The sequence below is a fragment of the Anolis sagrei genome, chromosome 6, assembly GCF_037176765.1.
Source record: "Anolis sagrei isolate rAnoSag1 chromosome 6, rAnoSag1.mat, whole genome shotgun sequence".
Taxonomy (NCBI): domain Eukaryota; kingdom Metazoa; phylum Chordata; class Lepidosauria; order Squamata; family Dactyloidae; genus Anolis; species Anolis sagrei.
The window spans coordinates 23,840,342-23,854,220 of record NC_090026.1 but is presented as its reverse complement, the minus strand read 5'-3'; positions in this window follow the sequence as shown (position 1 = coordinate 23,854,220).

The following is a 13,879-nucleotide window of genomic DNA, read 5'->3' as shown; positions in this document are numbered from 1 at the left end:
GTATGACTCAGTGAAAGCTATGATTCATAAGATACTCATAAGACTGACTTGATGGCACATAGCAACAATAACAAGGGTTCCCAGAAACCCCGCCCCTTCAGAACAAACCCTCCCAAAATATTATGTATTACAATAAAGACACTCCAAACAGTGTATTATTGTTTGGACAACCCCCTTTCCCCAACCTGCAACTAGTATAGGGTTTTCATCTCTAAAGAAAAGGCGAGAACTGAGTCAAAGAGGAGAGATGACATTGTCACTCTGCTAATCAGAAAGTCCTGGAATTTTAACCTTAAAGACCCTGAGACCAGTACAACACTGTCCTCAGGCCACTTTTCCTGTAAGTGTATCAATATAATGTCATATTTTAAAGTTGTTATTTTCATAAATGGCTTTTCATTTATTTATATTGCATTATCAGTCATCATCATGGGCGATCAGTCCCTGCCAAGTATGATTGTCTTCCAGAGGTAGAGTCTTGGCGGTCAGTCCTAGCCTGGAACCACATGGTCTTTCACATTGAGGACATAAATTTCCAGATGACAAGGGTTTGCTTCATGTCTTCCTCTTAGAATGATGATTCTCCACCATCAACTTCACTGGACTAGCCATGTTGTCCCAATTGTTGTTGTTCATTCGTTCAGTCGTCTCCGACTCTTCGTGACCTCATGGACCAGCCTACGCCAGAGCTCCCTGTCGGCCGTTACCACCCCCAGCTCCCTCAAGGTCAGTCCAGTCACTTCAAGGATGCCATCCATCCATCTTGCCCTTGGTCGGCCCCTCTTCCTTTTGCCTTCCACTTTCCCCAGCATAATTGTCTTCTCTAGGCTTTCCTGTCTCCTCATGATGTGGCCAAAGTACTTCAGCTTTGTCTCTAGTATCCTTCCCTCCAGTGAGCAGTCGGGCTTTATTTCCTGGAGGATGGACTGGTTGGATCTTCTCGCAGTCCAAGGCACTCTCAGCACTTTCCTCCAACACCACAGCTCAAAAGCATCGATCTTCCTTCGCTCAGCCTTCCCTAAGGTCCAGCTCTCACATCCGTAGGTGACTACAGGGAATACCATGGCTTTGACTAGGCGGATCTTTGTTGCAAGTCTGATGTCTCTACTCTTCACTATTTTATCGAGACTGGACATTGCTCTCCTCCCAAGAAGTAAGCGTCTTCTGATTTCCTGGCTACAGTCTGCATCTGCAGTAATCTTTGCACCTAGAAATACAAAGTCTGTCACAGCCTCCACGGTTTCTCCCTCTATTTTCCAGTTGTCAATCATTCTTGTTGCCATAATCTTGGTTTTTTTGACGTTTAGCTGCAACCCGGCTTTTGCGCTTTCTTCTTTCACCTTGATTAGAAGGCTTCTCAGCTCCTCCTTGCTTTCGGCCATCAGAGTGGTGTCATCTGCATATCTGAGGTTGTTAATGTTTCTTCCAGCAATTTTCACCCCAGCTTTGCATTCATCCAGCCCCGCACATCGCATGATGTGTTCTGCATACAAGTTAAAAAGGTTGGGTGAAAGTATGCAGCCTTGCCGTACGCCTTTCCCAATCTTGAACCAGTCTGTTGTTCCGTGGTCAGTTCTGACTGTTGCTACTTGGTCCTTGTACAGATTCCTCAGGAGAGAGACAAGGTGGCTTGGGATGCCCATCCCACCAAGAACTTGCCACAATTTATTATGATCCACACAGTCAAAGGCTTTAGAATAGTCAATGAAGCAGAAGTAGATGTTTTTCTGAAACTCCCTGCCTTTCTCCATTATCCAGCGGATATTGGCAATCTGGTCTCTCGTTCCTCTGCCTTTTCTAAACCCAGCTTGAACATCTGGCAACTCTCGCTCCATGTATTGCTGGAGTCTTCCTTGCAGGATCTTGAGCATTACCTTACTGGCATGAGAAATAAGGGCCACTGTACGGAAGTTTGAGCAGTCTTTCGCATTTCCCTTTTTTGGTATGGGGATATAAGTTGATTTTTTCCAGTCTGATGGCCATTCTTGTGTTTTCCATATTTGCTGGCAAATGGCATGCATCACCTTGACAGCATCATCTTTTAAGATTTTAAACAGTTCAGCTGGGATCCCATCATCTCCTGCTGCCTTGTTGTTAGCAATGCTTCTTAAGGCCCATTCAACCTCACTCCTCAGGATGTCTGGTTCTAATTCGTTCACCACACCGTCAAAGCTATCCTCGATATTGTTATCCTTCCTATACAGATCTTCTGTATAGTCTCGCCACCTTCTCTTGATCTCTTCAGCTTCTGTTAGGTCCCTGCCATCTTTGTTTCTTATCATACCAATTTTTGCCTGAAATTTACCTCCAATGTTTCTAATTTTCTGGAAGAGGTCTCTTGTCCTTCCTATTCTGTTGTCTTCTTCCACTTCCATGCAATTACATGTAATTGTCCCAATTACTGTCTCCCAAAGCAGTTACTTTATTTCAAACTTAGGAAAATGGAATGTTGGTGAATAACAAAATAGGTTTAAAGATGGGCCTAAAGCTAACAATATGTGGCAAAAGAATGTACCATCAGTATGCAATGCATGATGCAAGAGGAAAAGTAATTGTTCTGAAAATGTTACAGGATACCAATACAGGTTGAATATTATTATTATTATTATTATTATTATTATTAACTTTATTTGTACCCCGCTAGCATCTCCCGAAGGACTCGATGCGGCTTACAAAGGCCAAGGCCTCAAAATATAACATAACAATACACAACCTAAAGCAAATTAAAAACAGTTTAAGCAATATTAAACAACAAGCAATAAACAATATCCCTTATCTGGAACTCTGAAATCCTCTAAGTTCAAATATTGTTCACATGAGTGGCTTGGATAGTGACACCTTTGTTCAATGTACATAAACTTCCTTTCATACAAACATTTTTTAATACTGTGACTAATAACTTTCAGGCAATATGTACATGAAACATAAGTGAATTTCATGTTTAGACTGGGTCCAAGCTTGAAGATATTTCCATATGTACATGTACGTGTTCCAAAATCTGCAAAAAGTCCAAATATTTCTGGCCCCAAGTATTTCAGATAACTCAACTGGTACTGCAATTGTGTCCTGAGCTACTGAGATTTGAATGACCTGCCTTAAGTCCCACTTGGCAGAGAAAGTTAGAGGATAGGTTTAATAAATTAACTAACATATATACACACCGTTGTCTGGGTGTTCATTTTCCTTCTGGCTCTTTCTTTTCTCTTTCTCCCTCTTGTTGGGCTGTAATTTCATCATCCCAATCTTGCTTAGTAAAAGAGTAAGGATTTTAGGAGATACAGCCTGGCAACAAGGCTAAGCTATCTGACCAGAAAGGGGACAAGCCTCAGTCATGAATGATAATCACGTGGCTGGACTCCAACTACTATCATCCTTTATCAGCCGCCCAAATCCTGCCAGTGTGTTAAGGTGGATCATGAAGGGTATGTGTACCACATTTGGTCCAGATTCATTGTGGATGAGATTCACATAGCTCTCCAGATGTGACTAAATTACAACTCCCATCATCTACTATCAGCCTCTCCCCAAACCCCACCAGTTTTTAAAGATGGATCATGTTGGGTATGTGTACCAAGGTTGATCCAGATCCATCCACCTGTATAGGAAGGTTTGTGGATTAAACAAACACACATACAAAGTACATACATCATACTTTGACCTTTATATCTATAAATTAATTGTCATGTGCCAAGTACTGAAAAGTAACACCATTTTGCAATTACATAGCCTAGTTTCTCTATAACTATTGAGCAATCCCACGGTATCAGTTCTGGATGAGAGGACAAGTGACACAGTACGGGAAAACAGTCATCGTCATCATGTTTCCTCAACAGCATACGGTTTCCAGTGTGTTGTATTTCTCCTGCCGTGCCCTTGTGAAACAAAAGGGAAAATAGATCAGATCAGAAATATGTAATGCATGATGCAAGAGGAAAAGCCAGACGAGATGGCCATGCTTAGTCAAGGAAGAGATAGTTAAAATGATGACAGTGCCTTTCAAGTATTTAAGAAACTGGCCTAGAGAAAAAGAAATGTGTCTACGCCAGAGGGGACTTCCAGTTGTAATCCTGCTTTCCTTACCAAACAACTGTTTCCTTTATGGAAAATCCCATCATCATAATTTGAACTTCTCCATTTGGGCTGCCATCAAGGTGTTGGATTTGTACTCTTCAGGCTGTATAAATGTGGTACTTTATATATACAAGTTTTACTCAAGGTTCCTGATGGATGTTAGCATATAAACTCATGTATAAGTCTAGGACAAATTTTGGGGCCAAAATTAGGGATTTTAGAATGACCTGTGGATAAGTCAAGAGGCATTCCATACAGAGGAGAAGCACTAGGTGTTCAAAAAGTCCAGAAATGGTGCTTTTAAGTTCTCTCAAGTGCTTTTCACCACTCAACTCAGAAAAAGGAATATTCCATTTTTATATAGAATAAGAATTTCCGTTATGCAACCCCTCATTGATGGCCTTCCAAGTGTAGGGTTTTGATGGTGGATTGGTAGATGACTGTAGAGCCCTATTCTTGACCCACATTTTCTTCTACAGTGAGGGTATCAGTTTTCAGGTGGAAGACGGATCCGGTCAGTTGTCTTGACACACCTTCCTCTTAGCACGTTTCTCCCTTTCGTCCTCCTCTTCGAATTCTACAGCACTGCTGGTTACAGCCGACCCCCAGCTAGAGCACTCAATGGCCAGGGCTTCCCAGTTCTTAGTGTCTATGCCACAGTTTTTAAGATTAGCTTTAAGCCCAGCTTAAAATCTCTTTTCCTGTCCACCAACATTCCATTTTCCTTTCTTGAGTTTGGAAACGGTGATCAGGCATTTGGACATGTCCAGTCCAGTGGAGTTGATGGCATAGGAGCATAGCTTCAGTGCTGGTGGTCTTTGCCTCTTCCAGCATGCTCACATTTGTCCACCCCAAGAAATTTGCAGGATTTCCGGAGGCAACACTGAAGGAATTGCTCCAGGAGTTGAGTGTGACATCTGTAGACAATCCACATTTCGCAGGCATATAATAGGGTTGGGAGGACAATAGCTTTATAAACAAGCACTTTGGTTTCCCTAAGGATGTCCTGACCCTCAAACACTCTCTGCTTCATTCGTAAAAATACTGCACTCGCAGAGCTCAGGCGGTGTTGTATTTCAGTGTTAATGCTGACTTTTGTGGAGAGGTGGCTGCCAAGGTAGCAGAAATGGTCAACATTTTCTAACATTATACCATTAAGCTTTATTTCTGGCATTGCAGAGAGATTGGCTGGTGACTGCTGGAAGAGCACTTTGGTTTGCTCAATGTTCAATGAGAGGCTGAGCTTCTCTTATCCTTCTGCAAAGTTGTTTAGAGTGGCTTGTAGGTCTTCTTCTGAATGCGCACAGACTACGTTGTCATCGGCATATTGGAGTTCTATTAACAGATGTTGTTGTGACCTTAGTCTTGGTTTTCAGTCTGCTGAAGTTAAAAAGTTTCCCATCAACAAGATGAAGTATTGCAGTATTGCAAGAATTAGAATTAAGGTACAGCACTCACATTGACCTGGAGATAAGTTGACCAAGGATTTCTTGACTAAAATTTCTAGACTTCAGTTTGACACTTCTCTGTGTTTTCAGGATGGAAGGTTCTGCATTGCACCATAGATTTTCAGCTTCATTGTTCGTTGTTCTGGTTTGCCCCTGATGTTGTGGGACTTAAATAGAGCTGAACATAAGATGAGCCTTGCTGGATTGGTTTGAAAGTCTGTTCAAGTCATGTAACCAGCCTAGATGGCTTTTAAAAAGGTGATTACCCAAATTGATGTAGGCTATCCATGGATACTAGTTAAGTTAAGACGAGAGGCAGTTTCCCAGTTAGTGCTGGGCTGCATTTACACCATAGAATTAATGTAGTTTGACACCACTTCTGGTTTTTTGTGGCCATGGAAATCATCATATATTATTTTTGCTCCAGAATACACCCATAACCCCTGAAAAGCACTGTGGGATACTACCATTTGGAGGTCCCTGGAGCTTTCAAGGTCCAAGACATTATCTGTAACAAAAAAAGTTTTTAATATTATTGTACTTCCCACAAATTGTCCAGAAATGCCCCAGAATGTCCACTGGGAGGCAGAGTGTCCCTTTCACCCTATTTTGCAGCCTCCTTGGGCCAAATGAAGCCTGGGAGGGGCCTTTGTTGAAATAGGAAGCATGCAGGAAATTATTCTGCTCAATTCCTGTTTTTAAAGGCCGCTCCCAAGCCTAAAATGGCCATGGCTACTCTGACTGTTCCTTTGAAAAAGCTAGAATTTTGCTTCCACTGTGGCTTTCCCAGCGTCTGTAAGATAGCCCATTCATTAGGTAGAATGGAGCTTCTTGCAAAACAAAACAAACAAGATAAAATATTCAGGAAAAAATACAAGACCCACAAGCAACAATATCTTTATTGGGCCAACTCCAAAGCATAAAATATGTTATGCAAGCATTTGAAGCTTCAATGGCTTTTTCATCAAAGATACTAAAAACTATACAGGATTAAAATGGCAATGGTGTTACAGGCCTATATTCTGCCAATTATGATAATATTGGATGATTTAAAGGCAGGCAGATGCTGCTCCCCATATTAGTCATGCGAGGACTAGAGAAAAAGGTCAATAAAAGGTATACCAACACAAAAGTAACTCTAGGGCAGTGGTTCCCAACCTTTTTTTGACCAGGGACCACTCTCCAACATTAGTACCAAAAGGGTTACGAATTAGTTATTGGTCAACTTTAGACTGGGTTTGGTTATTTGGAGAGCTGATTCAGAAAATATCATTGGATAGACCACATCAGCTCTAGTTTCTGATACAGAACATATGCCATCCAGTAATCGCCATCTGCTCCCCAAGGAAACCTATATTTAATAATCTATAGCTGATATGGTAATAGTAATCATTCAAAACTTCTCCAGTCTCGACATCCCCGTTGCCTCGGCACTATAAGAGGGTTTTGCGAGACCATTTGCTCTCGTTGCTATGTGGTTTTGAGGCAACAATGTAGTAACGGTGAGGCCACAGATCATACTTTCATTCTTGCGGACCACTGGTGGTGCATGGACCAGAGGTTGGAAACCACTGCTCTAGGAAACCAGCTGTCCCTGTCCTATGAGAAACTAATGTTTCCTTTCTTAGTCACAGGACATCGAATTTTTAAAGGAGTTTCTGTACTGTTACATCTAGAATAATTCTTAAGTACTGTATAGATAAAATGTGTCAAATTGTGGTCTCACTTTGTAGTGCAGTGAAAGAGTTTAACTTTTAGCTGGATTTACAATGCCATATAATGCAGTTTCAAAGTGCAGCTTATTTGCATTGGCTTGGGGGCTCTATTACACTGCCATATAATCCAGATTACCAAATCAAATAATCCACATTATCTGCTTTGAACTGGATTATATAAGTCTACACTGTCTAAGTCTATATGAGTCTACACTGCCATACTGATTGATAACTGGCAAATAGAGGGAGAAAACGTGGAGGCAGTGATAGACTTTGTTTTTCTAGGTGCAAAGATTACTGCAGCTACAGATTGCAGCCAGGAAATCAGAAGACGTTTACTTCTTGGGAGGAGAGCAATGACCAATCTCGATAAAATAGTAAAGAGTAGAGACATCACACTGGCAACAAAGATCCACATAATTAAAGCAGTGGTATTCCCTGTAGTAACCCACGGGTGTGAGAGCTGGACCACAAGGAAGGCTGAGCAAAGGAAGATAGACACTTTTGAACATAAAGCCCCTCAACCCCCCCCCCCCTGAAATTCTCAGGATGGTCCATGAGAAGGCCTTACTAATACATTATTTAAACTGTTACGTTTATTCATATCATGATCTGATCACCATGCTCAATAAATCCCATATGCATGGGTGTATTGGGATAACGATACAAAAGGTTTACTAGGGTAGATCCTCTCTCACTCAGACTCAGCCCCCCCCCCCCCCCTCAAATCAAACTCAGCTCCTCCCAAATCAAAATCCTGACTATGGGCCTGCTTGGACCGCAAGAAGATCCAACAAGTCCATATTTCAGGAAATAAAGCCTGACTGCTCATTGGAGGGAAGAATATTAGAGGAAAAGATGAAGTACTTTGGCCACATAAAGAGAAGTCAGGAAAACTTAGAGAAGACAATGATGCTGGGGAAAATGGAAGGAAAAAGGAAGAGGGGCTGACCAAGGGCAAGATGGATGGATGGTATGCTTGAAGGGACTGGCTTGACTCTGAAGGAGCTGAGGGTGGTGACGGTGTGGGCTGGTCCATGAGGTCATGGAGAATTAGAAGTGACGGAATGAATAAGCAACAACTTCCATATAATCCAGTTCAAAGCAGATGATCTGGATTTTATATGGCAGTGTAAAAGGAGCCTGGGTTATATGAGGCTGGAACTACACTGCCATATAATCTAGTTTCTGAATTAATATTACCTGCTTAGAACTGGATTATATTACACTGACAAATTATCCAGTTCAATGCTGATAATCTGCATTCTGAAACTGCATTATATGGCAGTGTAGATCTAGCTTTTGTTGAAGGTTAAAAAAAAACCTCAAAGAGTTCAATACCAATGATTTGTTGCTCTTTTCTTTATATTTCCCTCAATATCTCAAAATCCAGGTAAAATAGTTTCAGATATAGTCATGCTGACTATAAAATATCCACCAACAGTAATACCTTTACTGGGACAACTCCAAGGTGTCTACTCTGTAGAATTGATGCAGCTTGACCACACTTTAACCATTATGACTAAATGTTATAGAATCCTGGGATTTGTAATTAGGTGAGGCACAGTACTCTTTGGCAGGGAAGGCTAAAGATTTTGTAAAGCTAAAACTCCCAGGATATTATAACCTTGAGCCATGGGAGTTAAAGTAATATCAAACAGTATTCATTCTACAGTGCAGATACATCCCAAGATATCTCAAGAGTTCCATGTTCTAGGCAGAGTTTTGTATGAAAAGGACTATGCCATAAGATGGCAGGCAAAAAAACCCTTCTTGGTTTTACTTTGCTGGGAATGTTTTCTTACCAAGATTGCTTGTAAGGGCTTCAGGGAAACAAGAGGAGAACTTTGTATAACCTTGCATATGGTCTACTTCACCCTCTCCTGCAAGGAAGCATGCAGAGAATGCAAAGCTTTTAGTCAAAATGTGGGGCGAAGGGTGCAGGCGAAAGGCCCTCTTGAATAACTCTCCAATCAAGTAGCCCTCTCAAAGTCTGAACAGCTCTTGGAGAAATGCTTGGCTACTTGTCCAGTGAACACAACCTCTGCTCTTATGAAAAGAAGCCGAAACTTGGGCCAACATGCCTTTGAGATAAGTGGGTCCTGCAGTTAACATATTTTTCAGGGTTTCTCCTCTTGAGCCTATTTCTGTCTTCAACTCCATCATGACCACAGGAAGGAGCTGCAGGTTCATAACCAAATAAGGGACCATGTCTTTATTGACAAATTAACATGCAGAAAACACACAGTGCAGGCTTTCAATGCCCTACTGGCCTCTTCATCAGACAAATATTGTTTTAAAAAATAAAGTGTTTCAGTCATAGGCTTACATTTCATCTTAGGAGGCATCTACACTGTAGAATTAATGCAGTTTGACTCCACTTTAAGTGCCACAATTCAATGCCAAGGAAATATGGGAGCTGTAGTTTTACAAGGTTTTTAGCCTTCTCTGCCAAAGTGTGTTGGAGTATCAAAGAGTGTTCACTTGAAGGATCTCCTGCAATCAGAGGCTACTCGTTCCATTTGGCCATGCAGAGACCAAGATAAATGGCAGTATATTTTTTTTCCTAAACATTGCAGTCCAAAAATGTAAATTTCCTAAACTCTGCCCATCTCTACAGGCTGAGTTTCACACTAAACTGTGGAGTGCTACAGCTGTCCAGAAGAGGGCAGGATGGGGCAAACATGGAAAAATTTGAAAAATCTTCCCAAGAAAATAGGTTTCCGGGAGCAAGTGTATATGTACCTTTTAAGTCAGTATTCGAATTTGGGCATATTGGGTATTTGTGCCAAATTTCATCCAGTGAATGAAAATACATCCTGCATATCAGATATTTACATTACGATTCATAACAGTAGCAAAATTACAGTTATGAAGTAGCAATAAAAATAATTTTATGGGTTTGGAGTCACCACAACATGAGGAACTATATTAAGGGGTTGCGGCACTAGAAAGGTTGAGAATCACTGTAAAATTATGCACAGGTATAATTGTGTTGGCCACACAACAAAACCAAACCAAACCTGTAATCAACATATGTCAGGAATGACTTAAAGGCGCACAACAGGAACGACTTGAGGATACAAAACAAACAAGAAAATGGTATGTGCTGCATTTTGCAGTAGGGCCACACTGAAATCAGTGATGATCTCAGTGCAAATCTTTAGAGGAAAGTTTGGACATACTGTTACTATCTTCTCACCGCCTCTTCCTAGAAAGGAAATGAGTAAAACCTTTCCCATCACTGCATTTCCATCCCTGGAAAACCATCATCAGCCTTCTTTGGTCTCTGCATCAAACTCAGGCTGTCTGTAAAGGCCTGAAATCAATCCAAGGCATGCTGGATTCACAACACCAGTCTCCAGGATTCTTCTTGCAAGCAACTGGAATTCATTGGGACCTGCAAGAAAATGTGACCTTATAAAGTGCCCCAACTAACAATACATCCAATTATTTTGTCTTCCAGTATACAATCTATTCCATCCTCCCTCCATCCCTAACTTGCAGTCCACGGGAGTTGTGTTTCATCTCATTTTGCTTCCTCCATCAGTCAGAATACTGTAACTACTAAGAATGCTCATTGAATACTAAATTCAAGATTGTCATGCCATCATATTACCAATTTTTGCTTGTGGAACACATCTCACCACACTAAAACAGTGGATGTGGTTCTTAATTAGACATGCCGCATCATCACGGGATGTCTGCGCCCTACACCACTGGAGAAATTACACTGTCTAGCCGGTATTGCACCACCTGACATCCGCCGGGAAGTAGCAGCCAATAGTGAAAGGATCAAGGCAGAGATATCTCCAACTCATCCCCTGTTTGGGTATCAGCCAGCACGCCAATGACTTAAATCTAGAAATAGTTTTCTAAGATCTACAGAGACACTCGCTGGAACACCTCAGCAAGCGAGAGTTCAAAAGTGGCAGGCTAAAACCCAGAACTTCAACCAATGGCTGATACCAAATGAGAGACTCCCCCCTGGGCACACAGAGGACTGGGAGACTTGGAAGGCGCTGAACAGACTGCGCTCTGGCACCACGAGATGCAGAGCCAACCTTCAGAAATGGGGCTACAAAGTGGAATCCACGACATGCGAGTGCGGAGAAGAGCAAACTACAGACCACCTGCTGCAATGCGCCCTGAACCCCGCCACATGCAACATGGAGAACCTTCTTGCAGCAACACCAGAGGCACTCCAAGTGGCCAGATACTGGTCAAAGGACATTTAATCAACTACCAAACTCACACGTTTTGTATTCTCTCTGTTTGTTTGCTTTGTTCTGTTAGAAATGTAATATATTTGACTGGCTGCCCTGATACGAGAAATAAATTACCAATTTTGAAGTAAAGTTATAAAAGCTGAGCAATAAAGAGAGATGATAGGAAGAGAATCGACTAATTTGAGATGTAGTGCTGGAAGAGAGTTCTGCTGATACCCTGGACGCCCCCTAACAAAACCCATAAATGAGTCTGGAGTAGATTAAGTCTGAGCTGTCCCTGGAAGCAAAAACAAAACCGAGTCTAGTGTACTTTTGAAATATCATGAGAAGACACATGGGGGAGTTGCAGCATGCCGGTGGTCAGATAAGTCGCTTCTGGCGGTAGCTCTGTACAAGGAATGTGAGTAATATAGATATCTTGTATCAGAATTACCAAGACTCCTAGCTAATAACGGACTGTATGCAGCTTTGTAAGAAGAACTCTCTATCTCACAATATTTTGTGATGGAACTTTATAATTGAACAGTTTACTGGCTTTAAAGGAGGGCGACTGTGGCAAGAAATTTGCTATCTATCTTCTGCAACAGAGAGCTCAGGGGCCATTGATAGCTCTAAAGAAGTTCAAGTTGCAATCTAGAAGAACTGAAAACAGTAACATTGGTATTTCGGTGGAAATAAACAAAATGGAAACAAAGCCTAAAGATAAGAGTGTACAGTGTTCCCTTGCTACTTCGCGCTTCGCTTTTTGCGGGCTCGCTGTTTCACGTTTTTTTAAATAAAAATATGAATTTAAAATATACAGTACAAGTAGTGAGGGAACACTGAATATCAAGTCCCTGCCAATGCACTCTGGATGCAGAGCTGGATGCAGGACTGGGAGCCTTCTCGCTCTCCCTTCCCACCAACAGGCCTGGCTGTTGCTGCTCCAGAAGCGGCGGAGGAGAGAGATGGAGGCACCGAGTCAATGCCTGGGCTTCTTGCTACCCCATGGGCCCTGCGACGCCTCAGTCTCCTCCTCAAGCAAGGTGCCTCTATCTCACTCATGAACTCCCCCCTTTATTTTTTTTCTTCAAAAAAATCTTCAAACCTTTTTTGGGCAATTATGTTGCCATTTTATTCAACGGGGATCCAGGCTAGGATCTATAACACTCTAAATCCTATCATCTCCAGCTCACATTCAGATACTGAATGTGGAAGTTTCACAGCATTTAATTGTCATTGTGCAATGTATGGCAGGAAACAACTTGAAGGTACACAACACATACACAACCTATCTTCCATGGATCTGTCTAATCTCTTTTTACAACCCTCTAAACTGGTGCTGCATTTATGTACCAACTAAGTAAACTGCAGCTGAGAACATCAGATTATGAGGGGCCAATAAACAAATAAACAACCAGCCAAAAGCAACTGAGAATCATATTGTTATGAGACTTCTTAGACCTGTCACAGTTCAGAGTCGCGGCAGGTTGTATTCTGGCCCAGGTCATAGTCTGGCCTTGGTATCTGGAGACAGCAAACCCCGCACATTATTTGTGCATGTTGTGTGAAGAACGACTTCCCTTTGTCTGTCCTAATCAACTATTTGCTATCTCATATCAGTGTCTACACACACACTGGTCATAACAAAAAGGAAGTTACCTCAAGCCACATTTTGGGAGTGAGGAATAGCAACATCCCCCAAACCATTCCCTTTCATGGGGTGAAAGCGATGTATGGTCTGTGTGCCCATCCTTTGCCTCCAAAGCTAAACAGCTATACTCATAAGAGGACCCTGTCACACTATTGTTATAGCACTATTGTTCCATTTTAATTGTAATGGAATTTTGGGATCTGTAGTGATCCCCAAGAGCTCTTTGGATAGGAAATTTAAATGTCTCTCCCTAAAATGCAAATCTCAATATTCCATATGATGGTATATTGGCAGTTAATATGGAATAATAGTGCTTCAACAGTGTAGCACAGTAGTTCTCAACCTTTGGTCCTCCAGGTGTTCTGAACTTTGTCTCCCAGAAATCCCAGTCATCTTACCAGCTATTAAGAATTATGGGAGCTGAAGTCCAAAACACCTGGAGGACCAAAGTTTTAGAACCACTGGTTGTAGCATGATAAGAGTTTTGAGAGGGACAAGGTTGTCCTATCATCAGCAGTGAAGAAATATCCAACAACTAGTTCAGTCAGGTTCTGTAGTTAGATGGTAGGACAGGTGAAAGGGATTTTTTTTTCTCTTTCTCCATTCACTTGGGCGGGCAGGCAGTGGCCAACTGAAGAAGCCACTTAATACAGATAATGAAATGAGATGTGGTCCACAAATAGTTATGTCACAATGCACCTGTATTTAAGGCATCACAAGACAGATTTTCCTGTGATAAACTAACATGGTTCCACATACCGTACAATAGTTCAAATTTAGAAG